This window comes from Rhipicephalus sanguineus, chromosome 4 (assembly GCF_013339695.2).
Source record: "Rhipicephalus sanguineus isolate Rsan-2018 chromosome 4, BIME_Rsan_1.4, whole genome shotgun sequence".
Taxonomy (NCBI): domain Eukaryota; kingdom Metazoa; phylum Arthropoda; class Arachnida; order Ixodida; family Ixodidae; genus Rhipicephalus; species Rhipicephalus sanguineus.
The window spans coordinates 199851229-199871959 of NC_051179.1; the positions used below are offsets into that span (position 1 = coordinate 199851229).

At 50.4% G+C, this 20731-nt stretch overlaps 1 long non-coding RNA gene across 1 annotated transcript in view; it reads right to left on the bottom strand.

Annotated features, from left to right (window-relative positions):
* LOC125758171 (uncharacterized) overlaps positions 1-19001 on the bottom strand; it is an 85136-nt gene extending 66135 nt beyond the window's left edge. Inside the window, exon 1 of the long non-coding RNA XR_007415931.1 lies at positions 18919-19001. This is a non-coding gene — a long non-coding RNA (uncharacterized LOC125758171). The remainder of the gene's footprint in view (positions 1-18918) is intronic.
* Positions 19002-20731: the final 1730 nt, after the last annotated feature.

Consider the following 20731-nt stretch of genomic DNA (forward strand, 5'->3'; position numbering starts at 1 on the left):
TCATCGGATATCAATGCCTTCGGCAAGCGATGTCTTCGCTTTTCTCTGCTGTGAGGGTTCGCTGTTCTCTGCTGTGTCTTGTGACCCGGCCGTTTGTGAGCAAGTCAAATGCATTTTGTATTCTACATTAGGAGTGATACAGATTAAAGAAGTGGTTTTCAGAGATTGTACGAATAGTTACTATATTATGCTGTATTAACGATCATTGTTGTCAGCGCAAAAACGCCAACATTCGCTTTTCTGAAACTCTTTGAGCTGATCAAAGTGGACGATTGGGCCAGTAGGTGATTCATGATCGACCTTGTGCTTGCTGAAGTGCAAAGTTGAAAGAAACTGCGCCTACAGCACATGAATGGAGAGCTTCACGAGAGCTTCCAGGCCATTAGAGTAACCTCCTGGTGTATCTGCGCCAACAGGATTTAAGACAATCACCTCCAGCATTCAAGTCGGTTGACTGTGGAAAAAAAAAGAAAAAGAAAGAAAGAAGAAGAAGAAATGCGATAGGTTAGATAGGTGCCTTTTTTGTCCGGGATAGACGGCAGATCTAGAGGTTATTGCACAACGTGTCGGTCATATGTGTTCTACTATACGTTCATTCCTAACAAAAAAACTAACCAAGTGCACATTTTCCAATGTACAAGGTCATCTTTCAAAGACGGTATCATTTTTGCACACCCGCTTCAACGGCTCCAAGCTTGCGGTGGCAGCCACATTTCGATAAGAACAAAATGAAAACAAACACTATCTTTAACTTCATTTTTACTGTCATTCCTACCGTTCTCAAACTTATGCAGTTCTAATTTGAGGTAACGCAAGGAGCAAACGAGCAACACCTAAGTGGTACACCAAAGGAAATTCGGTTATTATGCAAGCACAATATCCTGTTCGTACCCAAACATAATGGTTCCCGCTAGCTCAAAAAGAAACTCGCAAAGCAGCATGCTGCTCCAAAAGCTCACCGGTACGGCCCAGCGCAAGAAACTAAACAAATAAAAAAACACGATTCTCTTGATGCATCGCGGCTGCGTCTATAAAGGCTCTGATATACTCCAGCGTAACGTCGACGAGCGCGGGCGCGCGTCACCGCGACGTTACGTCAGCAAAAAACAGCCCTCTATAGTCCGGCGTCGGCTGACCACCGACGCGGTCGACGGCTGCTGGCGCGCTCGGGCGTCGCTCGGCGCCGAATAGATCCTGCTGCATTTCGCGCCAGCCGCGCTGGACTCGCATGTACAGAAATCTGCTTCGCGGGCTGTTTCGTCGGTTCCCGACAGGTGGCGCGGACGTTACTGGCTTTACTGCGCATGCGCTCCTCTAGATGCGATCGCACCGGCGCGTTGGAGCCGGCTCGACTGTAGCGGAGACCGATTTGCGCCTGGCGTAGCGTCGCCGACTCGGCGTGACGAAACGCAACGTCCTCGCGGGCGGTCGCGTCGGACGCTGGAGTATAACAGAGCCTTAACGGCCAGACATTTGGCACGGTACGTCTAGAAAAACTGCCGGTTCATTGCCAGTCGTCGCCGTCGAGATAACACCGACACACAGCGCTCTCTTTTCTGCGCACTGAGGTGAAGCGACAGTCTCGGGGTGTGTGTACCGTTTCTTTTGATTCTCTTTTATTTAGTGCGGCGTCACTGCATACGTCTTGGCGGGACATTTGAAATCTTTAAGGTCGATACGCCACGTGGTGTCGTTCACGCGAACTAGACCGCTGGTGTCCAGAAAATCTGCATATGAGTTCACTATACAGGGTGTCCCAGCTATCACGCAGCACGATTTAAAAAAAGAGGACCGGCGTTACGTGAAGCAAACCTACTCAATATTGTTCCTAGTACACTGGAGTAGCCACTGCTATTTTTTTAGTTAATGGTTTTTAATTAATTAGTCATAATTATATTTGTAACTCGACAAGTACTCACCTAATTGCCAAAATGTCAATGAGTCGTATGTAGGCATGTTCAAAGGGCATCTAACTGCGCTACTTTCAACAACGTGCTAATTGCGCGCTCATTTTTTCCGCTTGATCAAAAAAGCCTGCGAAATATGAAAATTGACACGTGACTAGACTGTTGTGCGCGTCGGGAACCAGCGCCCTCAAACAGGTTCCCTATGAGGTAGAGAGTATCAAGGAAAAAATGCAGAAAGAAAAAAAAAACGCATCGCGCTATCTGCCACTCCCCGGCCTAAGAAATGCACCGCTTAGTTTTACAGAGTCAGGCCGTAATCAGAACATCTGCCGCGTTATCAATGAGAACAGTCGGCCATGAGATATGGATGATTGCGGCGTACTATCGAACGGAATGAATCCCAGAGAAATAGCACGCATATCGTTGGCGCCCGACCTGTACCCTTGCCAAAATGCGGAACGCTGTCTCCCGCAACGGACAACAGGCAAAGCGGTTGTTTGCAGTAAGCTTATTTAAGGGCGCTGTTTCCTTTGCGGGTGAGAGCGTAGTCACGTGTTATTTTTCATATTTCGCGGGTTTTCTTTATCAGCCGGAAATAATGAGCACGTAGTACGTTGTTAAAAATGCGCAGTTAGATGTCTTTTGAACATGCCTACATACGCCTCATTGACATTTTGACAATTAGGTGAGCACTTGTCGAGTTATATAGTTATGACTAATTATTTAAACCTCATTAACGAAAGAAATAGCGGTGGCCACTCCAGTGTACTAGGAACAATATGCAGTACGTTTGGTTCGCGTAGCGCCGTTGCTCTTTTTTTTAAATCCTGCTGCGTGATAGCTGGGACACCCTGTATATCGCATGTTTCTCATGGATGCATGCATTTTAACATGAAAGTGTTTTATTCCGGAGTCCACCAAGTACTTCCGTTACCGGATATGACGCTCATAAAATGGACGCGAATGGGTGAGAAAGAAAAAAAACCAAGAAAATGATCCGCCGCTGGGAATCGAACCAATGACGTTGCGGGCGCGACGGTAAGCGCCCGATGCAAAACCAAAGCTACCTGGAAGATGCTGGACGCAGCACGAACGCGCCTTTATCTTTCACACATTGTCTCTCGCACGGTGCTCTTCGCTCGCCGTGTAGGTAGGCGGGGAGGAGCGGGGCGGTGCCGCCGTCTGTGAGAGATGAAAAGAAGTAATGCGTCACGATGTACACTTACTAGCACTTACTGCGAGATTGGTTAAAGCTTCTCGGTACCAGCGAGGGACACTACATGGCCACGCTGGCGTCACCGAGGCGCCCTAGACGCAGTTACGTTCTTTGCTTTTCGCTTCGTGTCAGCGTGCGCCGGCTCATGGGGTAGTGCAGCTTCCACATGCACCAACGGGATTTCTCCGCCGCCGATTACTTCGACTGCGAAAGCATCGACTAACAAAACTGCTACAATACGCGTTGCAGAAAGGACACGATTTCGACGGGCGAATGTCGTGCCTTGATTGAGCGAGACAGATGCCAGAGGGACGCACGCGTTTGCGGCTCAAGCTAAAACCTCTACAAACTAGGCGTCAACATGGGTGCATCCATGCCAATCGGTGCTGTAGCTGCCAAACACGAATAGAGATTGTACAAGCTCTCATATATCACTACACGATAAGCACTACTTCTGTGTAGACACGTTTCACTTTCGTGTTATACCGATTCCTATGACGGAGGGATCATCCATGTTTTTTGGTATATACCATGCTAATGAGCCGTATATTCTGGTATATACGATTCGTAACCTGCCATATGTGTTCGTCACTCATTCATGTCATGAACTGACAATTTTGGTATATATACAGTTAAAAAAACGGCTGCAAGCGCACCAAGACAGTGTAATGCAAATCATGCAGTACGTGACATGCATGTCATGATGTGCTTGTCAGAACGTTATACAGCCACGTCGCGCAATAGCAATATCAGTGTAAAATATATGGACAGTCTCGGCTGAATTTCGCCGTCGCCGTCGTCATGCACCGTATATGTATAACTATGTATATATATATAAAAGCCCCAAAGAAAAATAATTCAGAAAAATGCTTCCGAAGCGCGGAATCGAACCAGGGACCTCTTCCTCCGCAGCGAGTGGCGCTAGCCACTACGCCACGAAACGCAGATCCTCCACGTAGGAAACGGCGAGCGTTATATACACACCCTTTACCGCTGGACGGACTCAGAGACGGCTGCGCTTATAAGCGTTTCTTCATTACGAGCGAGATGGCGTTAAAAGCGCGACAGGCGCATTTAAATGCCGTCGGCGAGCTCGCTCGCTTCTTCTTATACTTGCGCAGGGAGAACCTTGTCCTTCCGCTGTCTGCTCGCGCGGTTTCTTGTGCTGAGGGGAAGAGGGATGTTTCACGCTTTCACCGTGATGTCCGCGCTCATGTTACGCTGACTAACACTCCTTGGTTTAAATCAACATATATGTTGATTTAAACCACATATCAACATATATAAATCATAATCAACATATATAAATCACAACGAAACTGTGACTTTTTTCTGTCATCGTCGCAGCGTCACGCACGTTCGGCCGTAGCTGGTTATGGGCTTGAACGTCTGCAGCGGGAGATTTCGAGGACGATGGCAGTTCCTGCTGGCAAGATGCGCACAGTGTCGAAGTCGAAAAGGCGGGTTCGTGGACATCGCTGGCGATGCCTCCGCAATTGGGGGTCGTACAGCGGGAGTCACGATGTCCGTGTCTATGGCAGGCTCCACGGCGTGCGGCGAGGTAGCCGTCGTGGAGCCTTACGTGTCAGAAATGTCGTGGGCCGTGGTGGTCGGGGAACACCTGCAGATGGCCGGCAAGTCTAAAGGACCGTGGGCCGAGGCTGTCGAAAAACTAGACCTCTCAGTGGAGTGGCCGATGGCAGCAGGAACCTCCTGTAGCTCGTCGGGCCGGTAGTCAGGCGCGGGAATCGATGCGCAGGTGGCCGGACGTGAGGTCGGAGGAGTCGTAGCCGGGGAAGTGAAGTTTTTTTCAAGGGAAGGCTGCGGGCCGGTTGGTCCCGCTCCCTGCGACGGCGGGGAAATCTGGAACTCGCGGCTCCCTGGAAGCGGGCGATACGTTTGTCCGTAGCAGGCGAGCACTGCAGCGCAGAGGTTGTCGTAGGGCCGCGGGCTGGAGGACGACTCGGCGGCTAGATGACACAGCTGAGCCGGGAGGGCGTTCAGCAGGACAGCGTGCATCATCGGCTGTGCCTTGATGCCATTCACCGCGAGAATGGCATCGAGCCGCATAAACCACGCTCGGGGGTAGGCCGGGCGAAACGGCGGAACTGGAGGGTAGAGTTGCGGAAGCATGGCAGCGGGCCGCTCGGCGAAGGACGTTGTTGTCCGGGTCACCAATTGTAGCGAGAGAGAGTAGACGTGACGGCGGCCAACGTGGCCGTGTCGTTCTCGCTACTTCATTAAAAGGCCATGGTAGAAGCAGAGCGGCAGCCGCTGCCGGCGTCCAGCCGCCAGCAGCTCTCAGCATGAGCTGCCCGAGAGGCGCAGCGCGGTGGCTAGAAAAAAATGACGATGATGATGAATCGCGATGATGATGACGCTAGAACCCTCACAGATTTAACCGAAGCTTCCGCAAAAACGCCAGGGCTGGAACCTGCTTTTGATTTCAACTGACGTCTTCCCCATCGCAAGCAAGAACAGATAAAATCGCTGCTCCAACGATACAAGGACTGCTTCTCGTCGTCATCACGAATTCGACAAAGTCCGGTGGCGAAACACCGAATTATACCGGAGGAAAGTGCGGGGCCCCTCCGTCAGAGCCCCTACAGAGCTTCGACTCGACAGCGCGACGCCATAAAGAGACAAGTCGACGAGAGGCTACGCGACAACATCATCCGGCCGTCCAAGAGTCTGTGGGCGTCACCCGTGGTATTAGTGAAGAAGAAGGACAGGACACTGCGCTTCTGCATTGATTATCGGCACCTTAACAAAATCACGAAGAAGGACGTGTACCCCCACCCACGGATAGACGACACCCTGGATCGACTTCACAACGCGACGTACCTTTCGTCGATGGACCTCAAGACCGGCTATTGGTAGATCAAAGTAGACGAAAGAGACCGAGAAACGACCGCTTTTATAACAGCCGACGGCCTCTTTGAGTTCAAGGTCATGCCTTTCGGTCTTTGCTCGGCACCTGCAACGTTCCAGCGCGTCATGGACACCGTGCTGGCCGGATTGAAGCGCCAGACGTGCCTTGTGTATTTGGACGACGTGGTCGTTCTTCCTCGACCTTCGACGAGCATCTCCGGCGGCTTGAGGCAGTACTTCAAGCAATCAAGACCTCTGGACTGACCCTGAAGCCAGAAAAGTGCTCATTCGCGTACGACGAGCTCTTCTTTCTGGGTCATGTGACCAGCAAGTCTGGACTGCGCCCAGATTCGCGAAAAACAACCGCCATCGCCGACTTCGCGCCACCCACTGACAAGAAAGCCGTGCGCCCATTTGTCGGCTTATGCGCCTATTACAGACGCTTTGTCAAAAACTTTTCACGGATCGCCAAGCCACTGACGCTTCTCACGAAGACTAACGTGGAATTCTGGTGGGAAACGGCGCAAGTGCAAGCATTTCAAGAACTTGAGCGACGCCTGCAGACGCCACCCATACTTGCGCATTTCGACGATTGAGCAAGCAGCGTAGGACTCGGTGCCGTCCTTGTGCAAAATGCTGACGGGCTTGAAAGGGTTATCAGTTATGCTAGCCGGTCACTAACCAAGGCAGAAGGCAACTATTCCACCACAGGAAAAGAATGACTTGCCATCATTTGGGCTACGTCAAAGTTTCGCCCCTACCTCTATGGCAGGCCCTTCAAAGTTGTCAGGTACCATCACGCCTTATGTTGGCTAGTTAACTTGAAGGACCCTTCAGGTCGTCTCGCACGATGGAGTCTGAGGCTTCAACAATTCGACATTACCGTCGTGTACAAACCCGGACGAAAACACTCTGATGCCGACTGACTGTCTTGTGCCCCCGTCGACGCGCCGCCGCAAGACGACGACGACGACTGCTTTGTCGGAACTATAAGTGCCGACGACTTCGCCGAAAGGCAACGAGCCGACGCGGAATTTGGGGGCCTTATGGAGTACCTCGAGTGCAAGACCGCCGTTGTTCCGAAGGTATTAAAGGGAGGATTGCCGTCGTTTTTCTTACGGAACGGCGTTCTCCTGAACAAGAACTTCTCGCCACTTCGAACCGACTACCTTCTTGTCGTGGCCTCGTCATTGCGACCAAAAGTCCTCCAGGCCCTACACATCGACCCGACGGCTGGACACCTCGGTGTTTCCCGCACGCGCGCCAGAATAAAGGAAAAATACTACTGACCACGCCTTGCTGCCGACGTCGCCCACTGCGTTAAGACTTGCCGAGATTGCCAGAGACGGAAGACACTGCCGACTAGGCCAGCGGGACTTCTGCAGCCAATCGAACCACCTCACCGGCCGTTCCAGCAAATCGGGACGGACCTACTGGGGCCGTTCCCGACGTCGACTTCCGGCAACAAGTGGATCGTCGTAGCAATTGACTACCTCACCCGCTACGCCGAGACAAAGGCCTTGCCCAAAGGCAGTGCCGCCGAGGTAGCCAAGTTCTTCGTGGAGAACATCGTCTTGCGTCATGGCGCCCCAGAGGTCCTCATGAGAGACAGAGGTCTTTACTGCGGACCAAACTCAGGCGATCTGCGGACCTAACTCAGACGAACCACCGCCTACCACCTGTAGACCAATGGCCTCACCGAGCGTCTGAATAAGACCATCGCCGACATGCTGGCCATGTACGTCGACGTTGAGCACAAGACGTGGGACGCCGTCCTTCCGTACGTGACCTTCGCTTACAACACGGCCGTCCAAGAAACGACGCAGATGACGCTGTACAAGTTGGTCTATGGAAGGAGCCCGGCGACGACGCTGGACGCCATGCTACCCAACGTCACCGACGAAGAAAATCTCGACTCCGCCGCTTACTTACAACGTGCCGAAGAAGCTCAACAGCTCGCCCGCCTGCACATCAAGACTCAGCAGCACACCGACAGCTGTCGCTACGATCTTCGACGACGCTTCGTGGACTACCAGCCCGGCGACCGTGTCTGGGTCTGGACGCCAATACGACGACGCGACTAAGCGAGAAGCTTCGACGATACTTCGGACCGTACAGGGTACTTCGACGTCTCGACGCACTCGACTACGATGTTATCTCCGACGGCATCACGAACTTTCAGAGGCGCCGAGGTCGTGCATGTGGTGCGTCTTAAACCGTACTATGCTCGTTAACGCACCTGAGGACTCTAATGTTTGCTTGCTTTCTTAGTTTTCTTTAGTACTGCATGTATTCATGTTCTGTTTTTAAGCATCGGGACGATGCTTTTTCAGAGGGGGCATTTCCACTCGTCTTATTTTTCATGAGTTGAAGCTTCAACCACAAAGACTTTCTTTATTGTGAGGTATGAAAAGAAAAGAAAAAAGACTGTGGGCAACCCCCTGCGCAGGCTGCGCCGCGATGTGTAAGAGGCTTCGCGATTGTTTTAGAACGTTACGTTAAGATTGCGCGCCGCACGCGAATGTTCCAGCTTTGTCGAGAGATAACGCCGCCACCAGTGATATCGCTGGAAAGTTGGATAGCGCCTGTATAGGCCTGACTGGCTGCCCAGGCGGCGTAGCGAAAACGGTGCTAAAAAGCGCCCCCTCCGATAAGTTCTTTGGTTTCGAGTAGTCAGACTGGCGGCCGCATGCAGCACTAAGCTCAGATGCGCAATGGAGCCGCCGCTGTCGGTTGTGCTGCGCTTTGGATCTCGGCCAATTTCTGGCGTGGCTGAGTTCTTCAGGCCAAGCAATCTGCGTAAACGCAAGAAGCTCGTCAACGCCAAGTATGTTTACTACGTGCAGGAGATTGAAGGAACCATGTCGGCGCGCTGCAACTCGCAAGTGCAGCGAATCTCATACGACGTTGAACTCGACTTAAGTTTTACGAGGCATGCTCGCGCAATTAACGACAGTGCATAAACGAAAAGATTGCTGTTAAGAAAGCCGAGATGATTTGCATTACACGACGAAACGGAATCAAGAAAGGTCCAGTGACGAAGGCTAGCCGTCGGCGGCCCGAAGGAGTGCATTCGCGCCGTGTGCCGTTTTCTGCCGCATTCAGTCGCAAACAAACTTTTTCCCCATGCACGGTCGTAATTTTCAACATTTGCTTCTAGGGAAGTCGTCAAATTCTGTCAGCGTGCGGTGGCGGTCGAGAAGCGACGGCGCGCAGTGTTTACAGCCGGCCGCTGGAAGCAGCCGGCTCTAAAGCTGCCGGAAAAATCGTAGGCACATACGCAAGGTGACTCATGGCATCGTTTTTCTCATTTCCCACGAAATGCCGGCTGCATATCCTCGTGATCACCGTCGGCAGCCACGGCGTGCCGCCTGGACTGCACACAGGGAATATATACATATATGAACGCGTGCACGTGCGTACGAAAAGTAATCAGCACGTTACGTCGCAAACCACGTTTTGCTCGCGTACTCACTTCACGCGTCGTACGGCACGTATCCAGCGGTTCCGTCGCTCCACTTCGTACGGCTCTCAGGGGAACCAGTAAAACCGCACATTAGGATCCTTACCCCCATGTTCGAGGCAATTAACCACGCAACATTAACGGCGGCGAGTCGGCGACCGCGCTTCGGGACCGCGCGCTGCTCAGAGCCGTCGCCCGGACCACCTGCTTTCGGCACGGCTTGTTGAAGCAGGGATCGCTTGTCAAGCATGTCAGACTCTGCAGGCATAGCGGACAAGTTCCTGCGTACCTTTTAAGCACTTTTTGAGCCTGAAAACTAGGCGCAAAATTAAGTAAAACCTCAAAGCAACTGAGAACTGCGTAACTCGCCGGTCGGCGTCCATTTTTGACTACCCAAGCAACTTCGGCGCACGCCACCAGGCTCCGCCACAGTACTCAAAACTCCAACGCGTCAGCCCTATAAAAGCCGACGTGCTTGACCGCTTGTCAGTTGATCGATGGTCGATGCTCTGTTGACCGCTGTCGGTGTATTGCTGTAGCTTGACTTTCAATTACCCGGCCACAAGTTCGGTCAAATAAAGTTTCATCTCACACGTGCTGGCTGCTGCCTTCGTCGACGTCACGACCAGGTGACAATATTTACGTGTGTCAGTTACTAAACTGCTCGTGAGATAAAGATCAGGCTGTACATAGAGCATTCGCCACTTTCGTGCGGGTGTATCAATAGGAACCAACGCGCAGGGATAATTGATCCGATCCCGGAGCACCTGCAGTGCGGGCTGACCAGCTCTCAGCTCGAGACTCAGGAACGCCTCATCTCCCGGGCTAGAGCTAATGTTCGGCCTTACTAATGTTTGAAGTTTGAAAAACAGCGCGTAGACGAAGACTTGCTCTATTTTCGGAAAAAGGCGTAATTCCATTGCCATTCCATTCCTCCAAGCGTTGTCTCCATTCCATTCCGGGGTCGCGAAAATGTGAAATGATTCCAGAATTACGAAATTTATAGCGCGGAACATCTACACAGGGGACAAAGGAACACGACGAGCACAAGCGCTAACTTCCAACTAACGTTTAATATCTGCGCTCGCAAATATATACAGTGAAAGAAAGAAAATAAAAGAAGAAACAGCTACAGCCACTCATCTGATTAGCACCACACGTGTTCGTTGCATTGCACTTTTACCAGCTGCCATCAAGATATCCCATTTCTCTTTGGGATAAGAGAAGGGATGGTGCGCTGACACACTCGTAATCACCGCAGTTCATTGCTGCGGCTTCTATTATTTCGCGCGTGCACCGGTCTTTGTCTCTAAACAACACTGCCGTATTGTCAAAGTACGGTATGCACCCACACTCCTGGCAATGTTGCCCCAGGTGCCCTTGTGTGTGGGTGCATACCGTACTTCGGACCGTACAGGGTACTGTACGGTACAGGGTACTGTACGGTACAGGGTACTGTACGCCAATTTCCCACCCTGTGGGAAATTGGCGGCATGGGACCGCCAGACCTAAAAATAAGGTCACCCTCTCTTTTTTTTTTCTTTTATTTTTTTTTTTTTCAACAAAGAGGAATTTTATATGAATATAGGCTAGCAGCTCGCTCCTTCAGGAAACGCAGCCGCTGCACTAAGAGAAGTGCCCTATCTATGATCTGTGGCTCAGGGGCTGATTCAGGTACATAATGGGGGGGGGGGGGGGTATAAAGGCTGAAGCCAACGCTCAGCAGTGCATTTTGGTGGGTCATGCATATTTACAACAGCCCAGAGGGGATTATGGCGGTGCCTAAGAAGCCTTCGTTGGAAATGTGCATAGGGAAGCAGGAAAGGGTAGAGCAATGAGAGGTAGAGAGCAGGGACAAGATTCTCTTTACCCCTTTTGGACAGTGGCAGGCAAAGCAACCTGACAAAGGGGGCAAACTCGACAAGCAAGCCTGACAAAGGAGGTGGACGACAGGCACTGAAGGGAAGGGGCGGGGGCTGGCTTGGGGGGGGGGGGGGGGCGATCGCCGCTACCGCCCCCCCTCTGGGATCTGCCACTGCTATGGCTTCAACGGAAGTTTTGCAATAAGAGCACAACACCTACAAAGGTATGAGCCGTCTGCTGATCCCCACTAAAGATACCGCGGCGCACGCGACCACGCCCGCTGGTACAAAGTACGCACTTCCTGTCGGACTCACGCAGCCAGCCCCCCCCCCCCCCCTTCCCAACGCGCCGGCTCCTATCCATGTGCCCATCGCGCGAATGAGACGGTCGGCTCGTTTCATCTCTGCTTAAGCCCCGTTCGTCGGCAGCGCTCGCGCACTTTCACTCGCACATGGAGCATGCGACGCGCGGGGTGATGTAATCGCGATTTGGACTTGATAAGGAAGATCATGGCGAAGGCAAAAAATTCGCGTCGGAGTGTCTATATAATTGCTATCGCAAAAAAAAGCAATATAGCTGCGGGCTAAGATCGCATGAAAGCACGGCAACAGCCTGAATTACGGCACATCCGATTATGGTGGAAACATTACTGTTTTCCGACATCGCGCGCCGAATCGAGCATGTGGGACCCGTGCCGGTGTCGCGAATTTCGGTCGCCGCTATGCCATGGCTCTGAAAAGTTTTGTAATTCGGCTTTGTAGCAAACACCTACGTGGTGTGGCTGGTAATTGCCAGCTGCAGCCCCAAAAAATTTCAGTCGACTGCCTAAAACTTGTTTCAGCAGTGCCCTCATCGGAAAAAAAAGAAATAAAAAAGCTTTCACTTGCTGTGAATGGGCCCGTTAGTTACGCTAGCTCTCGCCTGGAAATTTATTATATTCTTCACGGAGTCCTAAATAGCATCTTTGAAGCGAGTGAGCTCTCCGATAACAGCCAACAAGCTTCTTTTTTCTCGCCGATCGGGATGGCTTGCCAGGTACAAGCCTTGTCGAAGACATCCGCTTCGTGCGCGATCGCGATCGCTTGCAAAATAACTCAAGCTCGTTACATCTACTGCTACCGCTTGTACAACTAATCATGCTTGTTACTTGACACGCGGCGATAACAAAAACACCATATCGGGCGCTAACGCACAGCGCGCGCGAGAAAGATTACAGAACTACACCGCGTACTCCCAGAACATCCTGACAACATTGCGCGATACGATGTGTCGTGGTTCGCGGTTCCCGCATGCCACGCATTAGCCGGATTCTCTCCCACTTCACCGCTCCGAAGGCGATGACAGCATCAAGGTGCGCCACTTCCCCGCAGCCGCAGCGGCCGTTTGATTTGAAAAATGCGTTCACAAAATACCGAGCAAGCGCTACCGCGACTTTCGTCGCCTTTCAATAAAGATACTGTGGATTTTCCCTGATGGGAGCACAATTTCCCTGAGTTTTCCCTGAGAATTTCCAGACTACCCAAAATCCCTGAGAATTCCCGGTTTTCCCGGTCGGTAGACACCCTGGGCTCAGAAAGGCAACGATGTCAACGGACGAATCTCTTGCCTTGGTAGAGCGAGACAGAGGCGAGCGGGACGTGGAAGGCCATCGCGCGTTCACGGCTCAAGATGCGAACCTCTTCGTCGCGTGCTGCTGAAGCGCAGTGTGGTAGTGTATGCATGAGCACCGGCGTAGATTAGCCTATTGCTTGGGAGCGCACACCTTGCCGTTTCTCTCCTCACTTGACGACGCTTTGAAGGAGTGCATATGGAGTACCAAAGTTTATTCTGTTCTTGTTGGTGCCATTTTTTTGCGGGATTAACGATATACTCTGCCCAGGTATATGTTAGCAACTTCATCTACCACAACGGTTAAATCACGATCATGGGCGTTAGTCGTCGCGATGGAAATGCGTCACTAGGCGGCAACGTGGGTGCATCCATGTCAAACGGTGCTACAGCTGCCAAACACCAACAGAAATTGTGTGAGCTCTCATACATCATTTTACAACAGACAATCACGTGTACTCCCATGAAGAGACGGTTCACTTTCATGTTATACCGATTCCTAGGACGGAGCGATCAGCCATGTTCTTTTTATCTTCCTCTCTTTCTTTCTCTTTATCTCTGTATTGTTTTCTGTCTTTTTTCTGCCTCTATTTATTTTTCTGTGTATGTCTACTTCTTTCTTAAGAAAATTTCTTTCTGGGCTAGTTGGCTATAAGCTAATGCTAAACTACAGAGTGTAAATGCTGTACGGGACATAGAAGAACACACGCATGTGCAAACAGGACAAACGCTAAGTCGTAACTATCTTTATTGCGAAAAAAAAAATTCCTTCATATACACATTGTACAGCCGGCATGCGCCAGCACACTGCTTATCGTAACCACACACACACACAAAAATATGTCACCACAATGCAGATTAGAACATCCAATCTAAAAATGCCTTTTCGCTGTCACTTCCGTTCTTTCTGACATGATACGCTTCCGTAAGTTATCTGGCCACCGTATTGCCACTGGTTCCCAAAATTCGAATACTAGTAAACATTTTTGGCTCACAGGCACAGGACCTAAACGTAAGTGAAATGATGCGTTATTGAAAACAGAGAGCTCGTGTTCCAACCAGCTTATCTGGTATAGACCTTCGCACAAGTGAGCGGAACCTCGTACACAGCGCATACGGCGTCAGCCCAGCCAGCTTATGTGGCGCCGAGAAAAAATAGGCGCATTGTACCTTTCAGCCAAAGTTGTGCGAGAATTTGTGCGCATATGGGACCGCTTCCGGCCTTTTGGTTCCACGAACGCGCATAGCTTTATTCTTGCCCTTAAGTTTCTGAAGGAGGGTCACCGCAGCCAAAATCGAGCAGGGAAACACGGCAGCCTGCAGGCGCTCAATCTGGCGACGAGAGCTTTCCTGAACCGAGTGAATGCAACGCTTCACCAGCAGCGATTCAAGGCATCCAATCGCTCGTTTCAGTATCTTGCTGTGTGCACATTCAAACGCTTAAAGCTCCTTCACTCTTAAAAAAAATGGAGTGACCCTCTCTCCTTTAAGGGAGAAACGGCGATGTCCCCAATGTTCGTCTTCAAATGGAGAAACCGTTCCTCCCTTTTCAATGGAGAAACCGTCAAAATCAAGATGGCTGTCGCCAAGCCAGCGAAGCGAGCAATAGATTTAGGCCTAGCGAGCGCATCGATTCTCGACTGATAAAGAGTATGCGGCACTGGCAATCACAAAAAACGGTCCCGCTGAGCTTAATATCGAACGATATGACAATAAAATCAAGGAGACAAACCTGTAGTGATGAAAACCTCGCGAAACGGAACGACGGAACTCGTACGTTTCGCTCGGCCAGCGAGACGGCGTTCACTTTAAAAGAGACGGATACTGCAAAGGGGCTCTCACCCGGAGACTGTACGTTAGGCTTGCTGTCTTTATTTGTCGAAGCGTCACACGGTGTAGCGACGTTATCCACGCGTTTGTGCCTCCAAAATGTACATTCTGCAGCATCAAAACCACGATCAAAACAATCCCGGCGCAGCAGAGCATAGTTTTGATAGATAGATGTTCAACTTCATATAAGTAGGTGGAGCTGTGAGAGCGCCGCGGCCGTGAAGTAGGTGGTAGCTGGCGCCATCTAGAGGGATTAAACAATACTAAAAAAAAGTTGTTTCTGTCTGAGGCGGCGTACGTTGATACTGCACACGGCATTTCGGGAAGGTAGGCCCATTCAAGGATTACTCAAGGACACCGGAAAGTTGATACAGCTTTCATTACTACGCACACGTTTACTAGGCAGATACATAGTACACACAATGAATTCAATACATACACAATTCATTCGCATGTATAAAACCATTCACTACAGGCGCATACGTACAGACGCTTACACATACCCCTCTATGAAGCGCTGGCCCTTATATAGTCACTGAATTACAGTGGACCATGGTGGCACAAAGGTGCGTCATTTTTATTCAACTCTTTACGATTCCATGGCTGCGTCACAATATACGCCGACATTATTAAATAGTAGCTATGGCTTAGCCAAGCTCACCAGTTAATCTAAAGCCGCATAATAATGAACGATATTTACAGAGTTGAATAAGTTAGTGCGAAAACGACCACATTGAGAGCCGTTCATACCATTCCGATGACATTTTGAAGCAGCGCCATCTTCCGATAGCGGCCACAGATGAAATTTCACTCTCTGATTTCTTTATTTTCATTAGTTACTGTGGGAGGGCGCAAGATTAGCAACATGCCGTTCAGACTCCGTCGCCTTCGTCGCGTCGACTTCGTTGAGTGGTTTGGCGTTGACATCGGTTCACATTCTATTTATGCGTTGAACACAAGTATGACGATGGGCCATGGATTCGTTCAACTGCTAGCCCTTCAGTGACAATGCTTCTGATGCGGTACGGCCGTCTCATTTGTGTATACGTACATTACAACGCGGGTCGTGCGAAGAAACAAGACAAGATGGCCTCACACCGGACGGTGGTCTTTCGAGAGCGATGTCAGTGGCTCTTGGCGCCGCGGCAGCTCGATTACTTGAGTAGAGAAACTGGCGCTACACCGCGCGAATTATGGAAAAGAACGCTACCCACACTACGTGTTCTGTAATATTTCAGTACGCTGTACCTACATGCTGCTCTGCCACTGTTACGTCACGGTATTCGCCTGGCGTGTGAAATTGCGGTCATTGTGCGACAACTGTGTAGTTGTCGTTGTGGCGGTGGTTAGTCTTGCGTTGGATTTGGAATACTCTTTTCACAAAGGTGAGTGAGAGTGTTAGTGATTACCTACTGTGCACAGCTGTCATTAGAAGCGCATTTTGTGTTGAGTTTCGCACGCCAAAGCAAAATACTGAGAACGAGAGATACATACTGCACGCGTGCATAAGTCCGTCCTAATTCTCAGTGATGGCATGCGTATTCCAAAACGCATGTAATTGAAAATTTTGGCTTAATTGACAGAAGTCATTGACTTATTTTTCAGATATGTGCAATTATGATGCAGGTTAACGTTAAAATGCGGCCACGGCGGCCACATTTCAATGGGGGCGAAAGGCAAAGAACACCCATGTGCTTATGTTCGGGTGCACGTTAAAGAACCCCAGTTGATTGAAATTAATCCGTAGTCCCACACTACGGCGTGCCTCATAATCATACGGTGGTTTCGACACGTCAAACTCCAGCAAATATACGTTATCGCACTTTCACGCATGCGCTGTCCAGTGGTATCACGTTTGCTAAAATGTAAAAATTAACTTTTATGCTTCTTTATATTGCTTGTTGTATTGATAAGTGCTGTGTAAAACTAAAAACGCGTGCTCTTGCCAAGTATGTTAACGCCGAAAAAAATTGAATTATTGGTGTACAGTCTAAGGTGTTCATATAAAACAAGACTGTTTTGTGAAGCGGGACTTACTGTATTTATGACAAGCAGATCGTGCGCAAACGTATACAAACAACACGAGACACACGAAAGTATGCGGCGCATCGCGCACACGCCGAGCCTATAAAAAAAAGGAAAAAAAAACGCCACACACGTTACTAAACACAAAGAACAAAAACAATGAACGTCACTCGTGTGTTGCTCGCATCAATCCTAGGTACAAGTAATTGCACGCGACTGGCCGAGATCGGTAGCACTGGATAATCTGGTCTGAGGCTGCCGAGCGTGCGCGAAAAAGCGTCCGCTCTCCGCAGCACGGAATCACGATGTAACTCGCCGTGCGCATGCGCTCGCGCGCAAGTCACGTGGTTGAGGAGAAACGTTTCTCCCTTGGCGCTTGCCGCAAGAGGGCGCGACGAGTGAATCGTCCGCAAAGGAGCAAGTCGCGGCTCCGAAGGAGGAACGGAGCCCGTTGCTCCATTCTCGCTCCCTTTTTTTTTTTTAGAGTGTTACGAGCACGCGAGAGTATTTCCAGCGCACGTGTTACTCCCAAAAGCATATTAACGTCTAAAAACTGCAAGGTGTCAGCCTTACGAGTTGATAGCTAAACGATAGGTCTTTTCCATCTTGTCTAAACAAGTAGAAAATTTCCTCCACCACACTACTGCTCGACTTTCTCGTGTAAAATCACGAGAAAGTCGTCTACATAACTAAAAACTCGTAGTACCTTCTCGATGCCCAAAGGATATCCAAGTCATAGTGAATAGGACCTCCTTTAAAAAATGAAGAAGCTGCATTCGCAAGACTTAGTAGGAGGCTTTATCGGCTAAGGCTAGGTTTCAAACTTGGTTTAGGCACGGCTGTTTTTCAGCTTCCTGTGGCTCTTGGATCGACCACCTCTTTATCTCCACGTCAGCCGCTTTCTTGTTCAAGTGGGCTGAGTCGGATCTCGTTCTTTCCCTGCAGCGCGTCGAGCCTCGCGATTGGTAGCATCTTACTGAGATGTAAAGTTCTGCCTAGGACGATCCATGGATACAGACAGCCTGGGCACGATCAGGCGCAGCTCTTTTACAACGATCCCGAGGACATATGCATGCGCAGTAGGTCTATTTATAACGTACGTAAACGGTCATTTCGGTAGCTTCGACGCGGCTCCTCCGCAGCTGTTGCCGTGGCGCATGCGCGGCATGGCATGAAGTGACATGAGCTGTCGCGGTAGCTAGGTGGCGGTTTCTCCGTTGCTACTCCTTCGGCGCACGCGCGGCTTGACATGACGTCACTCCAGCGGACGCGTTAGCCAGGCGAGGCCCAGTGGTGCGCAGCTGTGGCGGCAATGGTTGCTAGGCAACGACGCGGCGAGGTTTCTTGTGGGGAACAGCCGTTCTTATGCTGTGCTTAACAGCTTCGCCGCTTAAAATATTACAAAGAAGTGGAGCAACACATGAACCCATACCTTTCGCTGGACCTCGTTGTCAAAAGAGACATAGGTACAAGCAGGGTTGCCAGGTTTCGCTACTTTTCTAGGCCGGCAGAAAAAAAAGCGTCACGGCTACTTGGACATTTTATGGCTACCTTTATGTTTTCTCGACTGCAGCCAAATAATGCGTATCCGGCGCCTCAGTTGCTGTCGTTCGAGTATCTAGTGCCAAAAATGGTGGCCAAGGTGTTACCTGGTCCCTAGATTAAATTTGGTACTTGGTGCGCCAAATCTGGCTCTTTCCGCGTTCGCGTGATGGTCATCTGGCCGGTCTGTTCTAGAGGCTGACGAACGCTAGAAAGAATTTCCAAAACGCCCTGCCGATTCAGACCGAAAACAGTATTCCGGGGACGGCTGCTTACGTTAGAATGGAGCACTGGCCAATGCGCGAAGGAAAGAAAGTCAGGTACGCCAAGTGTCGCTTGCCCCCATATCCGCGACAGGGGAAGGGCTCCGGTTCATCATCTCTGCTTTTGTCTGCGCAGTATATCATGAATCACCAAGTTGCCCTATCTGACACTCCTATCTAAGTGATCGCTACCAGTCTCGTTGAGTTAATGTTCACCCAGGCACGCAGAAGACGGCAGTGGCCCTACATGTATTTTCAGATATTCTACATATAACATGGTGTAATATTTAGCGTTTTCGCTTAACTGAAGACTGGTGAGAGGTCCCTCACCGGTGGGTCGCAGGCGGCCTTTGTTGCTGTCTTCATCGACCAGGCCTGCTGCAGAGAGCGCCTCGACAGCTTCCCGGCAGAGTCCTGCGCATGAGCGAGGGCTAGCTGTCACACTCATACGTTTCTTCATTAAAATCTCTGCGAGAGTGCTATCAGTTTTGTGAAGAAAAACGAAGCAACACTGCAGAGGATGCTTAGAACTTTATAAGATTGTGGAGGCGACTACCTAGTTCTACCCATAGCGATGTGCAATGAAGCTCTGAGCCCACGCAGCGACCTACAGGCACCGTGCGGTGAAGATATTACAGAGTTTGAGAATTGGGGCCCCAAGGAGTTTCGGAACCCAAGAAGCTTGCGAGCCGCCAGGGCGCATGCGCAGAACCCAAGCCGCTCTTAGGCTCTTGCGCTCGCGTTGTCCCAAGGCCCGAAAACCAGAAACTAGCTTCGGTCCCCAAGGCGTCTCGGGTCCCCAGCGAGACGAATTAGACGCAACGCGCGCCACGGCGCAGTATGGCCCGTGTCTGGAATAATTTTAATTTTGCCACGTGTGGCGCCCCGAGCGTCTGTCCCAACGCAGCCTTGCGTTTGACCGAATTCTCAAACTGTGCTGTTCTTCCGAACGCAAGAGCAGCCTCCCCAACGCAGCTTGGGGACCCAGTGTCTTGGGTCCCCAATTCTCAAACTCTATTAAAGTGCGACAGCAGCGCAAGAACCCACAAATTAGCGAGCTGAACCAGCACCATTGGGCCCGGCCCCGACTGCAAGTGAACGTGACTCGCACGTCTACCACCGTCTAGACTTCACACCAAAGTTTGCACCTTTATGGGACTTTTACTTTGTCAATAACCAGAGCCCTTTAATACTTCTCATAGTCACGAAACTGCCGCCTCGGGTTCATGCGGAACCAGCGGCCGCCGTCGTAGGCGCAGCTATGCATCAGAGGGCGTGTGAATGCTGCTGCTACTGTGGTTGTGCGGGGGACAGCCCCGGTGTTCTAGCTTTCCAAACTTCCACGATGGTCGCTTTTCTTTCACGTAGTACTTTTACCACACAACATGCGTAAATGAGTGCCTGAGTGCGTCGTAAGTTTTGAAATGAGCACCTAGACGAAAAGAGTTACCGCTCAAAACGTGCAGCTCGAGGTGGTTTCAGCCTAAAAGACACAAGTATTCTGGATTTGAAGCGCCATAATCATCATATCCCAGGGGGCCTAGCCAGAAATATTTTCGGGGGGGGGGGGTGTTGTTCAACCATACTTTATGTATGTTTGTGCGTGCGTATATATGTGTGCGTGTATATATACGCAAGCAAAATTGAAAATTTTCGGTGGGGGGGGGGGGTTGCCCCCCCAACACCTCTTGGCTTCGCCTCTGTCATATGATCATGAGGTACGGAGGACTGGAAAAATCCAGATCCATTTTTGATCATCTAAGGCTTATAACCAAATTAAAGTACACTGTTATTCTTTTTTACAAACGTAATTACAAAAGCTATTTACAAAAGTAATTGCTAACAGAATTAATGCGACATTAGAGTTCAATCAACCAAGGGACCAGGCAGGATTTCGTACAGGCTTCTCAATAGACCATATTCATACTATCAATCGGTGATAGAGAAATGCGCGGAATACCACCAACCCCTATACATAGCCTTCATAGATTACGAGAAGGCATTTTATTCGGTGGAGACATCAGCAGTCATGCAGGCACTGCGGAATCAGGGCATCGACGAAGCCTATATAAACATAATGGAAGAAATCTACAGCGCATCCAGAGCCACTATAGTCCTCCATAAAGAAAGCGACAGAATCCCT